A 21986-nucleotide genomic window follows, 5' to 3' on the forward strand; every position below is an offset into this window, starting at 1 on the left:
GGTAAGGAGGCCGCGCTCCCCGTGGCGGGGGAGAGAGCCCGGCCGGCGGTACCTGCTGCCCCGGCAGCCCCCCGCCCCGCGGGGCAGGTGGTCGTCGGTGCCGGGGCCGCTGGGCTGGGGGCGCGGTGGCGGGATGCCCTTTCCCTTCGTCGGGACGCGGCGGCGAGCGGCAGCGGCGGTTCTGTCAGTTACCTTCCGAAGTCCTAAAAAAGGGGAGAGGGAGGTTGTGTTTCTTGGTCATTATTGTGCCGTAAGAGTCGCTCGTGGGGTTTTTTACAGCTCTTGTCCCGAAGTGAACAAGGTATTTGCTTTTAATGATGAATGTGCTTGCCTTTCTCAGTCGGAGCAAAAGAACTTTTAAACTTATTTTTAATTTAAACGGAAAATGTAAAAGAAATGAAAACTTTTCTAACGGTAAAATTCTGAGAAACAGCTTTCGAAGCAGTTCTTGGTAGCGTTTTGTTGGGACACTGGTGTGTAGCTTAGAATTGCACCAGTTTTCAACCTGCACAGTGATTATTGTAAAGAAAAACGGCTCTCAAATCCTCCTTCGTTTTTATGGTCTCACTCCTGCCTCTGTATTTGGTCCTATAAAAGACTGGATGTATTTCTTCTAATAAGTCATGAGGCACACTAACGCGATAGAAATCCTAACATGACACAAGTTTTTTCTTTTGTGGAGATAATTTGCTTTCTACCACACTTCGTGGAAATAGGATTCAGGGAGGCTTTTGAGTAAGAGGAATTTTTCCAGATAGGTAAAAAATAAACTGTATGCAGTGACTCTGGTGTGAAAAATCGACAGGTGAACATACGGTAAAAAGATTTGAGTACTTTTATTCTTCCAAAGTGGTGTTTGAATATCGAGTGCAACAAAGAAAGTGATCGTGTAGAAGTATCTTCATAATAATGTACTGGGAAACTCATCTGGCCTTCTCAGTTGTAAATTAGACATTTCTGCCAACATTTTGTTGCATAATATCAGAGAGGAGTATTACTTTTCTCGATCTGAAACTGCTGCTGTTATTAAGGAGAAGTTTCCATTGTCTCCCCAGAGACTAATTCCTTTGTGGAGTCGTTTCAGAAGGGTATGGTGTGTGAAGTGGCCTGACATTCTTTTGGTCTGAATGAGAATTTGCACCAGGATATGGGAAGGATAGCCTATGACTAATGTAGTGACTCAGAAGATCCAGTTCCAGTTTTTTAGATTTGCCAGCGAAAAACCATCTCTCTGCATGGCCACACATCTGTGAATCGGCACCTGCACATCTCGATTTCCTGCTTATAGATGAGGGATATGGTAATCCCAGGGGAGGAACAGACATTCTGTGTGCCTTCTACAAATAAGTCTTTTAGGTTCTAAGGTGCTTCCTAGAACAACAAGCAGAATTTGTATCACCATGCATGTTTGTGCCAAAGTATTGAAGCTACAGAAATCTTCAATTGCACGCTTTTTGATTGGAGCACTCCTTTCTGTATTAGCCTGTATATTACTACATCTGTAGTATCTTCTCAACCCCTGTCTCAGGAATGTTTTTGGTATTTTCCTCATTGTTGTCTGCTGAAATTCTTCAAAAATTTAAGAATTTTCAAAAATGTACAGATTCTCCTGCTGATTAGTTGAGCTGTGCAGGCTCAGCATCATTAAGACAAATGGGCACTGCTAAACTGCATTAATAATTAGAAAAGGGCTGTGAGGTGGAATTTCTCAATGGAAGCTGCTTCTATGAATATCAAAATTATATCTAACGACTTCTGGTATCGAAAATTTGTTTCTTGTTCTTAACAGCTGTGAAGTTTGTTCTGCTGTTCTAGGTGTTCGTGAAGGTGGAATACAAATTACAAAAGTGTCATTAAACACACAGGAAGTATAACCCCTAAGTTTTTTTATTAGTGATAGCAGTTTGGTGGATGGCCAAGCCTGAGTGATGATGAAGCATCACAAATAACATTGGAGCATGCATTTGAATGCATTTGGAGAACCAAATGTTTCTGGTCCACTTCACTACCTTGTCAGTAAACTGTACAGCTATGCTGTATGAACTCTTTAGAGGGTTTGCTCTTAGTCTGAATTCATGGCTTCACAGTGCCCAAACTGGGAAGGAGTAAAATCTAAAAGCTGTTAAAAAATGAGTCATTAGAAAGCTACTATCTCTGTTAAAATGGTCATTAAAAGGAGTAAGGGGGGTGAGACTGATGTCTGACCATGGTATCAAAACATTTTATTTTAGTGACCTTAAGTATAAAATTTGGTTTTATTTTTGTCTTTCAGTAATGTATATCCCATGTTTCACATTTCTAACATACAGAGCCCCATTTTATTTTTAGTTGAAATGAAAATGCTACATTAAGAATGTTAATACAGGAATGTGTAAGGAATACATTTTGCCAAACTCAGGCTTCTATCTAAGAGGCATTTTTCTAGAGTTGTTTTTGTGTTTTAAAATGCAAATCTATTTTTAAAAGGTTAAAGACTGTGACACATTTTTAGAGGCTCCTTAAATATTTTCCCTGCTAAGGAGCACAAAATGACTGTGGCTTTAACAGATTAAAGAAATACGATAGCCATGAATGAAGGCATGTTTTTTTGAGGAAGATTTAAGTTTCTTTTTGTCTCCAATTGTTGAAAAGAGAGCTAATTTAAAAGGCATTTAGATTCACTTCTTCTGTTCACTTCCTTCAAGAGCAACTTATGTATGGTGAAGTAATCAACCCTAGTGCAAGCTGCTTCATTATAAATTTAATAGGCAAGGGCTTATTTTACTTCTCAGTTTGAATACTGTTAGAGGGCAGTAAATGAATGTACTTGAGAAACTGCTAGCTGAAGGTTTTTCTGTGTCTCCTCCCTATCGCCCATGATCTAGGTGTTCAAGAGAACCAAGTGTAAAAATGAAAGATCCTGTCAAAAAAATCCTTGGCTATAAAGGTGTCAAAATCTGACTCTGGGAATGTAGTATTTATTATGTGGGTGGTTTTGGCTTGCTACTTTTTTCCTTTCATTTAATTCTTCCAAGATGTTTTAATCAGGTCCAGAGCAAGGATCTGTATGTAAAGGAACATTCTGTACCACATTAGACCTGATTGGTCTGCAATGTGGTTCCTGGTGCTTCAGAAGCTGTGAGCGAGCCTATAGGTATACATACATAACGTAATTCAGATTAATTCTGTAAATTCAAAAATACAGTTTGATTCGGTTGCTGTGCTTGTTGACAGGAAGCAGTGAGATGAGCATTATTAATGGAGACTGGCTGGTCTGTGAGCACCACACTAAATCTCACCGTTTTTGGAGAGTGTTAAGGTCTGAAAAGTAATAAACACAGTATGTACAATAAATCCATTTTAGAGGCTGTCCTGTTGGTTGATGTAGCACCTATGTCCTATGGACTATTGCATGATAAAAAATAATAAAACAGTGATAATGGTGATGGGTAACACAGTCATCCGGTAGAAGAGAGCTCAGTAGAAGACCTCTTAATATGCATGTGCTGCTAGATTTTTGGAATGCACAAGACATGTTGCTTAGACAAATTTTTAGATTTTAAAGCATCACAAATGATGCTCTGAGGATTCTTGCCTGATGCATCCTTGCTTTCTTGTCATTCCAGCTGATCAGATCTAAAGATTTAATGTGCTTGTCTTATGGTGGTAATAAGACTGTATTTCTCAGCATTTTATAGACATGACTTTCAATGTGACCATCATAAAAAAGAATTATAATTTTAAAAGGAAGAATTGAATTCCAAGGCACCTGTGAAGCATCACTGGGGGTTTATTTACATAGTTTGACAGTTTGATGTTCAGTCAGTTGCTTTACAATTTATGAAACAGCAGTAGTGGTCTGTGGCACAGAGGTGTGGGATTATGGTCTGAAAGGAGAATACAGGGAGCAGGGTCCAAAGACCACATGTTTTGTTATCTTTAATACATATAAGAGAAGTATGAAATACATATTTTATACCATTGCTTATCCTTTGCAGCCATTTGAAAGGCTTGCATAAACTGTGATCTGGTGCTGCATTACGGCAGCAATGGAGCCTAGAGTTAAGAGAGGATCGTGTGAGTGGCTTCTGGATCACAGCAGCATTGAAGCCAGAATCCTGTCTTCCCCTTCTCTGTCTTTTTCCCACAGTTACATCCTTTATTTATAGGGAAGAGGAGAAAGTCAGGTTGTGAGTTGTAAGCCGTGTTGCTGTAGGATCAAGAAGTGTCTTTTTGACTTTAGGAAAATGCTGATGATAACACAATAGGTGCTAAAACAGCCAAATAGTGGTCACAGTGTTGGCTAAAGGGTCACCTTGTCAACCAGTAGAAATGCTTTTCTGCTGAGATTTAGATAATGCTTTCCCTTATCTAATTTCTTCCATGTGTACAGTGCAAAAAATTTTGATAACTGGCATCTTTTCCATTGAAATGCAGTTAAGTCAATAACCAGTATTTAAATTTTCCATCGATTTATTTTCTTATTGTGGTCCTTTGTTCTGCTGATTAAGGATACTGGTTAAACTCAGACACCAGAGTGAAAAAAGCAGGCATATTTTACTAGTGATAACCAATGTAACAGTGTAATACAGAAAACATGCAGTAAGAAAAAGCAGAATAGTGCACTTAAAGCAGCAAACAGGAAAAAACAGGATAATGCATTAAATCATGACTACACGAGAGAGACAATGGAGATTAAGAAAAATACATCACCACTCGCATATATTACCATCACCCAGCCCCGCAGTGGCTGGGCAGCCCTGGTTGCAGCGAGGGTTTGGAGAGCCTGTCCCGGCAAGGGGGAAATCCTACACGGTGCCTCCACCCATAGGTGAGGCTGCCAGAGTCACTGCAAAGGGGCCCAGCCCTATAGACCAGAGATGGACAGGCCAGAATAGCCGGCACCTTTGGTTTGAGAGGAAAATTTCTGGTTTCATTCTCCTGTTGGATTTCACCCAAAGCCTGGCCAGTGCTCGGGAGAGGAAACCAAGGGAGTTTCTAACAAGGCCAGATACTTGGGTTCTCAGCCTTGAACAGGCTAAACACGGGAAGTTGGAGACATTCTCACTACTGATTATATTCTGTCTAAGCTGCATCTTTCACTAGTGATCTTACATACTTTGTTAATGATTACACACTAAGCAGCTTTGGCTTGGGGCCTTTTTGTTCAGGCTGCAGAACTTCAATGCTTTAGCACTTTTTAACATCAGCATAAGTGTGTTGTTATAACTTAGTACAATACCTACTAGCACAATGGTTATCAGTTATAAAATATACAGGATTCATCTATAGGTCAACTCTGGCTTGGGCCAAGTTGTCCAAACCTTAGCACTTCATCCTTCTAACATGTCTTGATAGTTCAGGAAACTGTGCTATAAAATGCTAAAATTTGTAATGTTGAAAGAAATTGGATATATGAGAGTCCCATAATGGGCAACCAATAAATATAATATTGGGTGAGGTAAAGTGTTGGAGGGATTACTGAAATGTCTTTGCATCTTTGATAAAACCCAAAATACTTGTTGGTGTTCATCTCAGTAACTTGAGCTGGTCAGGAGACTGGCAACAGCATTTGACTCTAGGTTTAAAAGGAGATTGAAGATTGAAAAAAAGTTAATTAAATGAAGTTAGTTTCAAGATTTTTTTGTTCTTTTTTGTATATTTACCTCTGCTTGACTGAAATGTATGCTGCAAGTGTCTCCAGTTTGCAGCACATCACAATAAATGCTTCCATTAAATTTACTGCTAAACTGGATGCTGAAAAGGATATTTTTCTGTGTATAGATGAATCCTGCTACTGCTGACATTTGTGTGAACTCAGTATTTGTGGGCAATGCCTGAAACTGGACCTGTTTGTTTGTTAGATGCCCATTGTGCTGGTTTCTGTGTCAGAGGCACAGATGTCAGAAGAAGAGATCAGGTGTTGCTCTGTGAAATGATGTGTATTCATGACGTTGGGCAGTTTAACCTTCCCCTTTCTATGAGGAGTAGCACTGCTCCTCAGCACCTGAGAGTGCTTATCTACAGGGCAACTCCGGGGCACTGGGAACCCTGCTTTTTGGAGAGCTGAGCAGCAATTTGCTGTACAGAGGAGGTGAATGGTAAGGTGCATGTGACAGTGTCTCCTTCAGTCCCTTGCTCTGATATGGAGGTTGCACATGAGCTGATCCATAGCCAGCACTGTGTGTTTCCTCCCTATGTGCACCCTCTTCTTCTTCCTGCCCCTCCCAGCCACTTCCAGCAGTCAAGCTGAGTTGCTGTAAACTCCAGATGTAGGAAAGACGTGAGCCATTCATGTAAAATTTTTTTCTAAGCCAGCACTCTTGAGAGTGTGAGAAAAGCAGAAGAGGTCATTTAGTGCTGTGTGTTGACATTTATTGGTTCTTCTGCAGGAAGCAAAAAAGAGGACCATTAAGTACAGCTTTATATCCAGGAAACACCATTATAAGCTGATTTGTCAGGGGAGCACATGTTGGAAGTACTGATTGTATTTCAACATGGTTCTAGTCAGTGCTGTGTGGAAAACATTGATTGCTTCCGATGAGCTAAAGCTTCAGGTTATTTGTCCACTCAGGATCCATATTGAACTCAGTACTTAGTATTTGCAAACCCACAAGCTACCAGGGGCTCCACAGTGTGATACAAGCAAAGGGTAAGGGAACTGAAGTCGGGATGGCATCATCTCTCCAATGAGTTTTGTTTGTATTGTCCAGTGCAAAAGAAGTTTATTGGGTCAAGATAGTCATATGACAGAAGTAACCAAGAATAGGTCTTATTCTGTTGGCATGACTTAATGATTTGAATGTGCTTGTTTTCTTGCAGAGGAGATGGCAGAGGTTTTGGATGTGTTCCTTTAAAGAGGGAGAACCATTGCAGTGAAGGGATTTTATACAGCAGGCTAGAGCAACAGTGTAAAACATCTGACTGGCACGTCTGTCATTTCAGCCAAGCATGAAGTGATGCCCTGTATATACATAATCTGTGTGCAGCTGTAGTTGTGAGTTGGTGACAGGTCTGGGATAGAAGCTAATGTGCCTTATCTGTTCTGTAAGGTGACACTTGTGAAAAGCTCCACCTTGAAATACTCCTTATGGAATTAATATTATGGTTTCTTAATTCCTCTTGTAACCCTGTTTTATTCTGTAGAAGATGACTTGTGCATAGTTGTTGAGCCCACCTTGCTGTTTTAAAGATCTGGAATTGCTTCTGGTATGCTTCATTTGACAGCAATATTATTTTTAGATTATGAATTTTGAGGATGTAGTGAGTTTGAAATATAATAATAGAAATCAGTGTTGCTATGATGACTGTAATTACAGTAATTCCAATGATGACTTGTATCAGTAGTTTGCTGTTTAGGATGGTTAAGGTGACCTGCCTTGGGAATAACTTCTCTGAAGTTGCTAAAAACAACAGACACTTGGGACATTGGTGTGGAGTAAAAGTTGCTACAAATACACCTCAAGGTCAAATTCCATTTTTTTGCCCCTGGAGATACAAAATGCTTCAATTCCAACTACTTCATTTGCTGCAACTGCAAATGTGTCAGTGGCTGGGCTCAGGGTGACCTGTTTTGTTTACTGTGTGTATTCTGTAAAAAGCACACAGCATAAACTAAGACCAGCCACCCCTCCTCCAGTCTTACAGGGGCATCATTACACCAGTGGTTCCTCATTCTGGGGAAATTTGGGGCAACCAAATAGCTGATTAGCTTAATAACATTTTTTTTTTCCTGCTAATTCTGGAAGATGTCGACTTAGTTTGGCAGACATGCATGGGGTATAATGATATCAATGCCTCCTGATGAGTGTAATAATTCCATGGTTTATTCTGATTCTAGATGCTGTGACAATGGAGTTGATCTGCGCTGAAGTACCCCTCTTTATGTAAGTTCTACAACAGTAGGCTTCTGACTGGAGAGTAATTTTTTGTTAGGTAACGGCTTGTTCAAAAAGTAGAGTGAATGAAACCAAAAACCATTCTCTGATTGAAACCACAGACTGTTGAATGTTGATGTCTGATGCAGGCATGTGTGAGGATGATGGTTTTCAGTTTTCACAGAACTGTGGCTCAGTTCTCTGAAGTAATTGAAATGCTTTCCCCTTTACGATCATTACTTTCTTCTTCAGTAGTCTCAGTTACAGTTTTCAAAAGCAGAGTTACTGCCTGTGAAGAGACACCACTCACTCTCACAATTTGTGGCTGTTTTTTCACTATAAAATTTCCAATTACCATTCTCTTCACGTTTTCAAAGCTGGAAATTGTTTGTCAAAGAATGAGTTAAGTTGAAGTTTGTAATCCAGTGGATTTTTTTTCTGCAAAACCTGAAGTGATTGTTTAAAATAGTTGAACTCAGAGTTCAAAACCAGGTAGTAACAGGAGTGAGTTGGTGCCTTCATTGGCATGTGAGTATGAGGATTAAAACTTGGGCAGTCTAGCCACTATTATTAATAAATCATGGTTGTCTTTTCTGGCTTGTTCTGCTGCAGTTTGCAGTGAGAATGGTAGTAGCAGGGGTCCATGAATGTTGGTGTCTAGGAGGGTAGTGGGAGGGCACTGAATGGTTTTCAAAAGGGTGGTAAAAGGTGAAACAAAGACAGAAACAAAACTATTATCTGCTTATTGTGTTGAGATGGCGGTGGAAATGGAGAAGTACCAATAATCTGCACCTCTGAGTACTGAAGGAACATAGGGTTGCTAAGGCACCAGAATGTATTTTCATTCTATTTGTCAGTTCGGGAGTGGGAACTTCAAGCTCACAAAAATTAGATGCAGTGTCTTTAAAGGTGGTGGGCGTGTGGGGGATTTGAGAGGGTTGCTCATGTGATGTTGGTTGTGTGGTGCAAGGTTTTAAAAACAAATTTTGACAGAAAGAATAATCAAGGACATGGTGCTAATGGATTAAATTCCACATGGTTTTATCACAGGTGGCTGTGTCAGACTGATCTGGTATCTTCCCATGGAAAGATAACAAACTACTTAGAGAAGGGCAGTGCAATAGGCTTCATCAAAGTTGCTGAAAATTTAACATTGATACTGCATCTCACAAGAAATTCTTACAGAAGATAAAGAAGGTGGAGATTAAGGCAAAGAGAGAAGGATATCTGGATACTGCAAGAACAGTTATTAGGGTAGAGAGAAAGGTATTCCAAGTAGTACTCTTTAAGGGTCATACTTAAGGCCAGTTCTGTTTAATATTTTGATTATAACACTGAGAGCCAGATGTAGGCTTGTGAAACAAATCTGTGGACACCATAATATTGGGAAATGCTGGTTAGTACTGAGGAGAATTGAATTATTATGTGGGAAGACTGAATTTTCCCAGCTTTTATTTACTACAGTTAATAAGAACATGGTACGAAGCTGTGCGTTTGGGGACTAATACTGATACAACTTTTATGAACTAGTGACTTATCCGGTGGAGGCAGAGAGGACTTAGGGTGTATTAGTCATCTGTAGAGTGATAGTTGTGAGGATCTGGCTTGAGTTGAGAACAGTTGCCCTAAGCTTTGCACAAGCCCGTATCGGACCTGAACTTAGATAACTTGCTGGTTGTGGTCTGGAGCCTTTGTTACTTGCTAGATGTGATCTGCAGCCTCTCACCAACCCTGGTGGGTAAATCCCAGAGGGGTCTCATAACTTGCTAGAAACCAAATGAAAGTGGTTTGGATTGCCATTAGGCAGTCATCGACTTGTTTTCTTGCGGTGGGAGCAGGTGAAGGTGGTGTCTTTCTTCTGGGTCCCCAGTGTCCTACCAAACCTGAGTATAGTGGTGAAACATGGACTTTCAGAGACTTACAGCGGGAGCACCTGGGGTGAGTCTCCCAGAAACTATGACTATAGTAATTTTTTTAACAGCCTCCTTTATTTTGTTTAGGTATGTGTGTGTCAGGGGTATGTAAAGCTTTCAGGGCTTTGCAGGGTATGGGAAGAGGCTGTGAACACCCTAAGGTAATTGAGAAAGATTTAAGGTTGTCTCTCACCCCTCATCTAAAACTTGGGGAGGTCTTGGCAGATCTTATACTGATCATCTGAGGTTGATGTAGTTGCTCTGGTGAGTTAGTGTCTGAAAGTGTTGCAGCTTCACAGTCTTCCTGGTCTGAGTACTTCTCAGTGCATCTGGGAAGATCAAAGAGGTCTGTCCATCTTGAAAAACTCCTTGAGTCAAGACATTTCTCTTTGTTCAGTCCAATTACCTCATTGGTTCTAGAAACTCCTTCCAACTGCTTCTGCTTTGTTTGTATGACTTTGCTGAAGAAGACTTTGCTGAAGAACACTATCAAATCGGCATTTAAATTAGCTGTGAAAGTCCTTTCGGATTGTGCAGTTCCTTGGACAGTTTTCATTAAGCAGTTCTCTGACTGAGCTTGTCTAAAATCTGTTGAATTTTTACCCATAAACAGGGATAGAGAAAGCATCTCTTGGGAAGACTTAAGGGAACATGACAAATGTTTGGACTGCAGTGAATTCAGGTATTTCTCTGATGTGTTTATTTCCAGTCCCTTTTAAAGGGCACAGTGGAACTACAGAATGCCATGTCATGGCAATTGCATACTGTTCACGTGCAACTTAAAAAATGTCGGCATATGGTTATAACACATTCTTTTCTGTCGGAAAAGTGGAAGTGATCAAAAAGCAGGAAGTAATCCCTTATTTCCAGCCTTTATGAAAGCATAGGGGTTTTGCTCTTTGAGAGAAAGAGAGATCTATTGTATGCTGGGTCCAAACTTAAGATGCTTTACACAGTGTATTTAAATGGGCTTAACATCTTTATCAAGTGGATTATACACTCTCTGTATTCCAAAAATGTCTGCTGAGAGGCTTGTACTTCATATTGAATTATCTGAGAATAACTGCAGTTCTGTGTTTACAATACACATTTTTGAAGATTGTATGCAAGGTACTTTCTTGATTTGCTCTATGTGAGCAGCTCTTACACAGCTAGAGGATGCATCCATTCAGCACTGTTACTTCCAACTGTCACAGTTCATCAGTACTGAATTTCTTTGCAAATCTAAACCACTATGTGTAATCTGATTGGCTGAGTGGAGGCTGTTCCTTTTTTGTTGCATGAGAGGGTATGCATTCAGAGAGCTCAAAGGCCTTGCTGCATAGTATAATTTTTGTGAAATACAATTTAAAATTACTCTATGAAATTACTCCATTTCAAAAATGGATTATTTTGACAGAGTTCTCTTTATATGTAATTTTTGTGGTAGCAATACATTAAAATCTAATTACAACACAGATAAATGTCATAATTTTAAAAATAAATGGTAATGAAATATAAGATTAAATATTTGAAGCACATACTTTTCAGTTAATTTGGGGAGCCTGTTTCCAACTTCTAGACAGCAAAATGCTGTTAACTTCATTATTAAATTACTCCTTATAAGCCAATTTGATTTTTGGAATTGACTAGCCAAGGATAGACTGAAACGTCATTCTTTCAATGCCAGTAATACATTGCTTAAATAAGTAGAACCTGAATTTAAATAGCTTTTACTCTTCTAACTTATGTTTTTTAACTGATACAAATAAAATTATTCAGTTCTTTCTGTAAGGAGAGAAGTAAACTGAGTCTTCTCATTTTATATATACTATATATATACTACTATACTATATATACTATATACTATACTATAAATTCTATATATACACATATACTAAACACTGTGTGTGGAATAAGACCATGCTGTCTTCATGTGGCCACTGGTTTTACTGTAGATGGAAAAAAAGACTATCCACGAAAGATAAAAATCAAAATATCTGATGAAGCACTTTTCAGATATTAAAAAATTTAATGGCAGTTGTTCCTCCTATTGAAAGCAGTTTGTAGTGTGGAAAACCATATCTTTAATGGAAAATTCTTCCTTCTTAATAATGGTAGGTTACTGGTTTGGTTTATTTTTGTGGTATTTTTTTGTTTGTTTTGTTGTTGTTTTTTTAAGAAACATTATTGATTACTAACATTGATCTTTGACATTGTAAAAACAAATATCTTGCTGCCATGGGACAAACATACCATAGGAGTAGTCAGCTCTCAAGACCAGAAAATAAGTGATCTCAGAAGTTTGTAAATTATTCTCTGGGGAGAGTTTGGTGAATATTTCCTGTGGGAGCAGCAGAGAGAAATAAAGAGATGCTGGGCCATGGAGGATATCCACAGTGGTTCCCTGTAGACATCAGAGGTGTCTCATCTCCCAAGAAGAAGATGCTGGAGGTTACATGCCCATTCTGTCTTTCCAAAGGAGTATTTGGACATCAATTCTCTGGGAAGAGGCAGTAACATGGGCTCCCATCTTTGAGACTCAAGATCTCGTGGAAAATAAAACTTCCACTTGGTCCTGTACTTTACATTGCTTAGTATTCTCAAAATGTAATCTTCTGAGGTATCACATGCTCATGCCTACAACCACTGGAAATGGCTAGAAGTGCTTGAGATCAAGGCTTGATTAATTTCTTCTATATTCTGCTACACCAAGTGTCTCCCTCTTAAGTGTATCTGAAGTTTGTTCTTATTTGGAGTTGGATTTTGTTTCTGACACTGTTACAGCTTCTTTGGTGAAGTGTAGGTGCCAAGGAGGGTGGGGCGTTCATGTATTCACTGTTTAATGCCAATGTATTGAAGTATTCTGGCAAACGGTGAGGGTTTAGCAGGTTTTCCTGTGGCTGGGTCAGGGAGGACTGAGGGTAGGACGTAGCACTGGGCTGCTAGCAGCCACAGAGAATTTGAGTGCCTGGAGACTCTCCCACCTTGGAGAGTCTTTGCCTCAGCTGGGTCTGTGGAGTGCTAAGCATGTCAAGTGTTCATCTTCTTTCTTTTTTCTCCCTGATTTTTTTCGGTCCAGCATGTTTCCAATTAGTGGTCTTCATGGAGTTTGCAGGATCCTGCCTGTTCTTTGCTTGTCTGGCTCACTCTCCCCTTTCCCCCCACTGCTGAGAAAGGAAAAATAAATCAAAAGGCCAAGGAAATTGAGAAATGGACAGGGAGAGATGATCTTATCCATTACAGCACAGGCAAAAGTCACTCATTAGGGGAAGGAAAAATCCAACATAGAATTTAATATGGAGACTAACAACAACACTTAACAGAGTGGGACTGTGAGAAGCATTGACACATTCTGAAAATGCCTTACCCCATCCCTCCCTTCTCACCAGGCTGAGCCTTGCTCCTTATATCTCTACCTCCTTCCCACTTCTCACCATTCCTCACAATACTCTTTTATAGTCAGGAGATGTTGTTTAACTTAATTTACAAAGGAGGTAAGTACAGCAGTGTGCCTAAAATGTAAGAGAGGTGTGGTGAAACAAATTCCTGTCCAGGTTTCTCAGATCCTAACCTAGGATGTTAGGATGGGGCAACATCCTTCCTCTGTAACCTGTTTAGAAGTTAAATATGTCTGTATGAAGAACATTTTTGTGTGTGGTAGTTTGCTTTGTTTTGATGATGTGGAAACTGCTTCTAATGCAGCTTGCTCATGGCATGTCCCATCAAGGGAGGTGCATCCCATGGGGTGCAGATATATCCCATCTCATTTATGGTTTCAAAGGAAGGAATGCAGCAGCTTTAGATAGAGGCAGAAACAGGGAGTTGCCCTGAGAGTGCATTCACAGCCATCTCCCCTTCTAGAATAAATGGGAGTCGGGTAAATGATGTCTCAACCTTTATCCCCTCGTCCTGCAGGGAAGCAAGAAGTACTGAGGCCAAGAGCTGTTCCCATGAGGGTTTGGAGCACTTGAGGCAGCATGTCATGAATTCATATGCTAGTTCATATGCATGTGCAAACCTGGGCCTCATCCATGCCAGCATTTTCCTTCACTATTGTGCTGCTGGAACTGAGCCTTGATAGCAGCAAAGGAGGAGGAGCAGCCTGGTGGCCATGGCTGGCCTTCCAGGTGGACTTGCTCCGAGCAAGCGGAGATGACAGCATACCTTCCCTGCTGCCTCCACATTAACTGCTGGCCCAAGAGGCTGACTTTCTTAAGAGAGAGTAAGAATGCAAAATTAGAAGTTAAATGTTGGTGTGGGCAAGACACTCTGGCAGCTTTTTTATCACATGCAGTATACCTGTAGCCTATCTCTACAAAGGTATGTCTGTATTACAACCTCAATTAATTATCCTTTGGATCCATGCTGGTTTATTTTGTTCTGTCATTAAAAAACAATTTTGAAGTTGTTTTGATCTTTTGTTACTTTTTCAAATGATATACCCTCTCTCCAGGAGTTTTTGAGCAAACACCTGGGCTGCAGCCAGTTTAATTACAATCTTCACTGTTTTCATAATCTGACACCTTGTGGTTCCTCAAGGATGAGTTGGCATAATTCCCTGGGACCCAGTTGAAAACATGACTGCTTATTTACAGGTACCTTGGCTGTAGAAAGTATTTGAGTAAGGAACAGAGAGAAGAAAATTAAATGAGGGACATATTTCATACCCAAGAGGCACAGACAACAACAGCAGATGCCTGGACTGATTTTTAAAGTTCTTCAGAGCAAGGCCTTCTGTACTGATGGACAAATTAACTAACTGGATTTCAGTAGGTGAGAAACATAGTGAAACAGAATTATTTCTAAAATATTTTAGTTCACAAATAGATTCATTTCATTATCCAGTAAAAAAAGACATAAGCCAGTAGGCACTGGCCAAGGAATGAAACAAGGGAGCTCTGCCCAGCCAGCTGCCAGGGGCCATCCTGCCTTGTCCCATGGCTGACTTTCATGCTCCCCCATTGAATTAACCCTGGCTCTTTTGTACCATCTGCACACTTGACAGCAGTGGCATGGAAGGGGAAAAATATTACAGAGTTTCCTAAGGGACATTAGCATAAACTACTTCCAGGCCACTTCTAGAATACACATGGCTGTTCTACAGCAGAGAAAATAAAAGACAAAAGTATCAGATTAGGAGTCAAAGTCCTGTTGGAAAGATCAGAAAGGAAAGTATGATAGAGAGTTCAATTTGAAAAGAGAAGCTTAATGCATGTACAGGGATTGGATTAATTTGGTACTCTGTCAGCAACTTGTCATCATCTGGGATGTTTTTACCTCAAAGGTTAGAGTTTTCCAAAGTGCTCTGTGTTGGTTGATGTTGCTCCAGCTGAAGCCAATGGTGAAGTGCATTCTGGTATTCACACAATCCTGAAGGCTTCTGAAATTTTCAGTTCTGCACTGAGGCCCATGCAAAAGGGGATTAAATAAACAGGGTTTTATTTGTACTCCAGCAGTGTGTTCAGGAATAATTTGAGCACATCTGCTGGACAATGTTCAGAAGTTCATAGACAGAGGAACTCTGAAAACACTTGGTGAGACAGTTAAAAAGCTGTGTATCATCTTGTTTGGCAGGAAGAAATTTCAAATGATTTTTCTAAAGTACTTTATTTGTATGCCTGGTTAGAGCTAGAGGGACAAATGAGCTGTAATTATTACCTTCTTTATAAATGCATGGATTTCATGTGCACGAGAACTAGGAAACAGAATTCACAGAAATAATATGTTACTCTGTTTTCTAAATGGTTGAAATGAAGTATATCCGCTTGAACTTCAGCATGCTTTTGCATGGTATGAGTAGGAAGTGGCAGTAGGACTTACTTATTGATCCCAAAGTGAGTAGTTGATTGTCTGCCTTGCCAAGCCTTCCCAGTTCTCTTCCATGCTGAACTGAGAGTTGAGGTGGGAAGAGGGGTGGAAGGGGATAGAGTTTTCCATGGTGGGATACAGGTTTTGGATTTTCCATTCTTCCCATTTGCTCTGTCTCTTGTAGCTAGCACTTTGTGGAAAGAAGCCAGTTTCTAGCCTGTCTTGCCCATCCTGTGCTTTCACATTCTTTGCTGTTGCAGTAGGGTTGGCTGTATCTTAGGCCAGTCTATGTGTTCTGCCAGGCTGAAACCACTGTCTTGTTTGGATGTTGATTTCAAAACATAAAAGAGAAACGTGGTTTAAAGTGTAAATGTGTGTTGGGCTTCCAGTGTACATTTGCTAATGCCAGAGCTGTGTTCGCTGGGCTAATCTAGCACTGGCTGGAGTCATGAGTGTTTCGTGTTTGACTCCTGTGGGAACCTGGTCAGATCCATTGTGGGCAGCTTGCATGGGGGCACACAGAAGAGTGTGTGTGGGCTGGCCTGTGTTTGAATGGAGACTCACTGCCAGTGTGAGACTAAGGAAATAAATGCATGTGAAAGAATGGGATCTATTTTTAAAGATATGAAGGAAAAGAGCGGGTACTTCAAAGCATGTCCATCAGTAGTTGGATCATTTTTTGCTCCCATGGTGTATTATTTTTCCTCCTTTTTTTTTTTTTTTTCCTGTTCAGTCCATAGACTGGGATTTTTCTGGGCAGGGACTTTGTGTTTACATCTATTTATGCAGTGCCTGCAACAGCAGAGCACTGATGTCACATAGGACATGAGAATAATAAGTAATCTGATTTACATATTTTAAGTCAGCTGAAAGAGGTAACTCCTTTTTTTGTTTAACAGTTACATGTCAGAATGAATGTTCATTTTCTATTAATATGCCTATTGCCGAAATTTTCTGACCTGTGTATGTGAACAACTCATTCCCAAGCTTCTTAATTCCTCTGTATGATTTTATGCACCACCATAAATTGTGTTGCCATTAACAGCAAAACACTGAGTGATATTTTTAATGACAGACCAGCAAGAGTGTTAATACATGTTTGGGCACTGCATAATGCTTGAAAAGATTTTTTTTTTCTTCATATTCTTCCTTTCTTACACCACCCACCCCCTCCCCTTTCTGATAAAAAAATAGGCCCCAGGCTATTTTTATTTTTATTCATCAGTTCCAGAATTAGAAGATATCCTATTCTGCACAATTAATAATTACTCTGCCATATGGGAGACTGAAAAATTTTCTCCACCTTATCTGTTGTCACAGTTTGAAGGTGCACTAAACACAGCTTTAAGACCGCTGGTGACAAGTTAAAGAAAATAGTGACTATGTGATGCAAAGTGCTCTTTTGCTATAAACTTGTTCTCTGAAGCAGACTGTTGACAAACATTGGTAGATTAATTCAGCTCCAGCAGCCACATCAGGTACTGTCTCTTTTCCTGCTGCTGACATACAGCAGGCATAGAAAGCAAAAAGCTGACATAAGCTCCATATTATATGCTCTCACTAATTCAACAAAACTGAGATTGTGTGCCCAGGTCTGGTGTGGGTCAGGTTAGTGTAACTGGTATTGCTCATAGTGATAGGTAAATGGTCTTGCTGCCAGTGGTACCTTTATATGAGAGATCAATGTTGGCACCATGTGCTGAGGAAGAAATTAGTAGATGTTTTCATTCTGTTGATCTTTTATGATTTACAGAGTCATTGCAAGGTTTCTTGTTCTTGGCTGAGTTCCTGCAGCCACCTACTTGTGATCATATAAAGTCTGAGCTTCTGCATTTGGCACTAGAATGTATTTCTGAAATATCTGGTTGTTCAAGTTATAGTATATTTATATGCTTTTTAATCTTCCATCACAAGATAATCCATTCAGAAACGTAGTTGTTCCTTTGCCCTGCCATCAATCTGTATACTAGTACAGCAGTGCAGCATGAAAGCTTATGTGACACCTGCATTTGCAGCATTGTGCTTTTTTGACCACCTCCTTGCTGCATGCCGTGCTGTTTGTTTGTGACCTAAAACCATGCCAGACTTCCTTTACAACCTTGGTGAACCATAAACTCCTTCTGTGCTTGTGCTTGACATCCTTTTGGGGATAGTGCTTTGCAGCATGGATGAAAGCAATGCGAACTGGAAGGACTGACAGAAACTAAACAAAAAGCAAAGGGCTGACTGAGAGGGTGTAACAGTAGAAACAGGACTGAGAAGGGCATTTTTTTTGCGATAAGATGATGCTATAGAAAATAGGGACCTAGGAAGCATCTGGGCATATTACATGTGCACTGAATGAAATGCATTAATATGTGTTTCTTTTTAAAGTGGATAACATTAGAGACAACTTAGCAATGAAGGGCAGCATAGAGACTTGCCAACATATATGTTTGTCATTACATGTTACTGGGTTTCTTCTTTTTAGAGGAATTATATTGGGTTTTGCAGTAAATACGCAGTATTTTAGATGCCTGATTTTTTTTTTTTTTTTTTAAATTCTGTTGGATTCTAATTCCTTTTCCTGGGGCCAAATCTTGCAGTTCTCAACAAGAAACTTGTTCTTCTGCCTGCATCTGTGAAAAGGGTGAGCCTGTGTCAAGGATATTGTGAGGAAGCAGAAAGTGTAGCTTATTTTGAGGCATCAGCTTTGGGAAAATACTGGTGTATGCAATTTCAGAAACCTCCAGTACAGCAGATGTACTTCAGTTTGTCACTGACCACTTGTCACATATTGCAAATAGCTTGACTGAAAACCCACAAGGTTTAAGGCTGGTCTCTTATTAAAACCCAACAAAATAAAACACAACCCTTCATCCTCCTCTTCAAACCCCCTTAAAAGAAATCCAGCTTCAAAGTTTTCAACAGGCTAGAACTCAGCTTATGCATGAAAACAGCCGTAGAGATATGTAGGCTGTGCTGAATTGATTAATGTGGCCTTCTGACTCATAGCTGTAACAGAATGTTTGGGCTATTTAGCAGTCAAAAAGATGGCAATAGCTTCTACCAACACTTATTTTCCCTTTCAAAAAGGCACTACATCTAAACAGAAGTGATGAACTTGCTGATATTTCATATCGAAAGAGGGCAGCCTACCAGTGTTCATTAGCAAATTTCTTTGTTAGTGTTTTTCTCTTCAGGTTGTGCTGGGACCTTGCTAGAAGCATCGTTCAGATTATATTCTGGGTCACAAATGGTTACTGAAACCCTTTCTTCTCACTCTTTTGACAAGAAGGGAGAGCTGCCTTAGCTGCCAGTCAGCGAGCTTCCCTTGTGCTGTCTTGCCTTAAGCAAATGTGGGAGAGATGCTTCTTGTAAAATCGTGAGACTCCACCTGGAGTACTGTGTTCAATTTAAGAAAGATGTGAGCCTGTGCAAATGCTTCCTCTGCATTTCTCACAAAGCTGTCTCATGCTGAATCTGCCATGACACATTTCCCACAGGCCAGCAGTGTGTTTCTTGTGCACAGGCATGGAGGCTGAAGACCGGTGTTTTACCTGGTGTGAATGAGTGAGGTTCTCAGGGTACTTACTGGTGGAGTTTTGCAGTGTAAATCAGCAGAGGACTCGCTCGTCTCAAAGCAACTGTACATTTAATTTTTATAAAAATCTATATGTAGGCTTTTGGGCACTGTGTAATAAATACTAAATGTGACCATATCATCATCTACTGTACATGGAATTATGCTTGTTCTGTTACTCTGGATAGAAAAGAAATTAATTATACTCATTTGCTTCTCCTCTTAAGTCATTCAGTTAGGGAAAAATATCCCTATTTTTGTTTAAGTTGATTTTAGCTATGCAGTTAGAAAATTAATGCTTATGGAGAAACATTCAGCTTTTATCTCCTATTTTGTTTTTCAGTTTGTTATTCCTTTCCTTCCCTGAGTGTAATTGCTGTTTCATAGTGTGTGTAGCCTTGAATCCCATTGCATTCCATTTATATAGGGCACATGTTTTCTTAGACAAGTCCATGACAATGTTAACTATAATCTGTTGAGAGGAACTGTCCTGTGGATTTTATAAAAATATCACTGAACATTAGCAAGGCATGTTTATAATTTTGTCCTTGTTAATAATGATTTGAGTATGTTATTTTTCAGTGTTTATTTACAATTTCCCTACTGATTTTTTTTAGCATCTTTTGTGTAGGATTGTAGTTGCAACTAAGTTGCAGCAGGGATCATTAAAGCTGTATGGCAGCTCAGGGAAAATATCTTGCCACTATTCTTGCCTAAGCATAAGTAGAATATGTTTAAACAATTCACCTGGAAATGGAAATATTTTCTTAAATGAGTCTTTTGAACATAAATAAAGAAATATTTTTGTTAAATTGTAGTGGCTAGTGACAGCTTACATAGAAGAAAAAAGCCCCATTACTGCTAGCAGTACCTGGGGATTTGCATTTACTTTAAGATGTTGAGACTTGCATTTTGGGAACAAAGAAGACATGTTTTTTACCCCTGCACACAGATATTTTTCTTAGAGCATGTAATTACAAATGTGTCTGTTCATATATTTACAGATAATAGTCTTGAAAATGCTAGATAAAACATTATTTCTCAAGCTATTATGTTGTTTACATAGTTTTGTAAATACATTTTTAGCATACCTTAGAATGTTGGGTTTTTTTTTTATGGTGAAAGGGTGTTGGGAAAATAGATTTATCCCGTCTGTGTATGCAAGGTTAAGGACCAATCATTTAAGTCTTAAGTGTTAGCCAGTGTGATGACCTGGATCTGGAACCCCACTAAAGGTCTTTTTGTGTTGCACCTATTTTGCTGGCACAGGTTGCTGGAGAAGTGTATGGTATTACCTAAATGGATTCAAAGAAGCTCGGTTCAAGTTAAGGGCCAGTGATTTATTAGGGCATGGGGTGACCTGGAGCAGAGTAGGGATCAGGTATACTGTAAGTGCTGCCTGCCTGGATGCTGCCATGCTGCAGCTGTGAGGGTTTGGTACCTCCCTTCCCCTCTTCTCCTCTTGGGAAGCCTGCCCCAGTCTCTTGATGGGGTGCAAAAGAGGGTCAGAGCAGAGGTGGGAGCTCTTCATCTGAGGCTGTGAAAAGTCTGGTCTTTGCTGTTTCCTGCCCAGGACGTGGGGCTCAGGGGACCCTACTGCTGCATGCCTGATCCAGTCAACTCTCAAGTGCCCTCAAGAAACCAAAGGAAAACATATCTGAAAAACCTGTTCGGTTACATTGAAAAAGTGCATAGACCTATAAATGGTCTTAAACACACAAACCTTCCTAATCTCTTTGGTGCCAGTGCCAGCCCAGTGTTTTCACTGGTAATAAAAGGTATGCTTTCCTTTATGAATCTCAGAGAGGTCAAAACTGCCAAACACTTGCTCAACTATAGAATTAATGCATTAGAGTTGAGTCGGTGTCTCTTTTAATGGCCCTGAAGTGCAGCCTTCTCTCCCCAAATCCTCCTGCATCCTTCTTTTTTTTTCTTTTTTTTTTTTTTTTTTTCCCCCAATGATTGTAATGATAATCTTGGCTCTCAATAAATCGGTAGCAAAACTCCTCCTGACTTCAATGGACTAAGGGTTTCTCCCATGCTCTTTTTCTTCCATATACTTTCTGATATCTTTTTGCAGTCAGAGATGTTGATACGGCTGCTTGAAGTTCTCTGCTGTTACAGGTCTGGGTGGTGTTTAGGGATCTCCAGTTCCCATGTGTCTGTGTGGTAGTTGGGTGGAGTTGAGAACTTTTTTTGAGCTGTTCAGGTGTAAATCTCAGTAAGATAATGGCTGGCTGGTCTCAATACATGCCCTTTGACTACAAGTCTATCAGAATCAACATTGTGTGAACTTGAGGGCAAGGACCTTCCCTAGCAGCTGCCCAAGAAAACAGCTGTCACCAGCGTCTATGATTATTTGCTGAGATGGTGAAGTGGCACATGTTTTCCCTTGCTTTGTTTAAATGGGGATTGAACTATCTGAGGTCCACATGGACCCTGAGAAACCTGCTTAAGCATAGCTACACAGACATAAATATGTAACTCCCTGTTACACTGTTCCAAGTTCATGAGGATATAAATAAGCTTGTTAGGGAGAGAAAAGAATGAAAAAGAGATTGAATAAGAGGTAGACAAATGAACTTATGAAAACATTGTCAAAGAGACCTAGCAACTGGTGGATTGTCAGGAATCTGGCCCAGCAAATTCCTCTGGGTCCACACTCTCATAGCCACCCATATTTAGGCCACCTGGCCAGTTTTCCAAAGATGAGGCACTAGTGTGACTTATGTGGTCTGAGTTTTGGTGCCTAGAGGATCGTCTAAATTGGATCTATATTTAGAAATGCAGAAGTAGTATGCCATATGGGCTGTGTTTCCAGCTTCAGGGTCTGGAATGAGCTCAGAACAAACATTGTTCTGTACG

At 40.0% G+C, this 21986-nt stretch overlaps 1 protein-coding gene across 1 annotated transcript in view; it reads left to right on the forward strand.

Annotated features, from left to right (window-relative positions):
* Positions 1–7816: 7816 nt before the first annotated feature.
* Positions 7817–21986, forward strand: part of LOC113490192 (rho guanine nucleotide exchange factor 28-like) — a 43207-nt gene continuing 29037 nt past the window's right edge. Inside the window, exon 1 of the mRNA XM_026866479.1 lies at positions 7817–7865. The gene's annotated coding sequence lies outside the window, so the exon portion shown is untranslated. The remainder of the gene's footprint in view (positions 7866–21986) is intronic.

Source organism: Athene cunicularia (genome assembly GCF_003259725.1).
Source record: "Athene cunicularia isolate RWA chromosome Z unlocalized genomic scaffold, athCun1 chrZ_part3, whole genome shotgun sequence".
Classification (NCBI taxonomy): domain Eukaryota; kingdom Metazoa; phylum Chordata; class Aves; order Strigiformes; family Strigidae; genus Athene; species Athene cunicularia.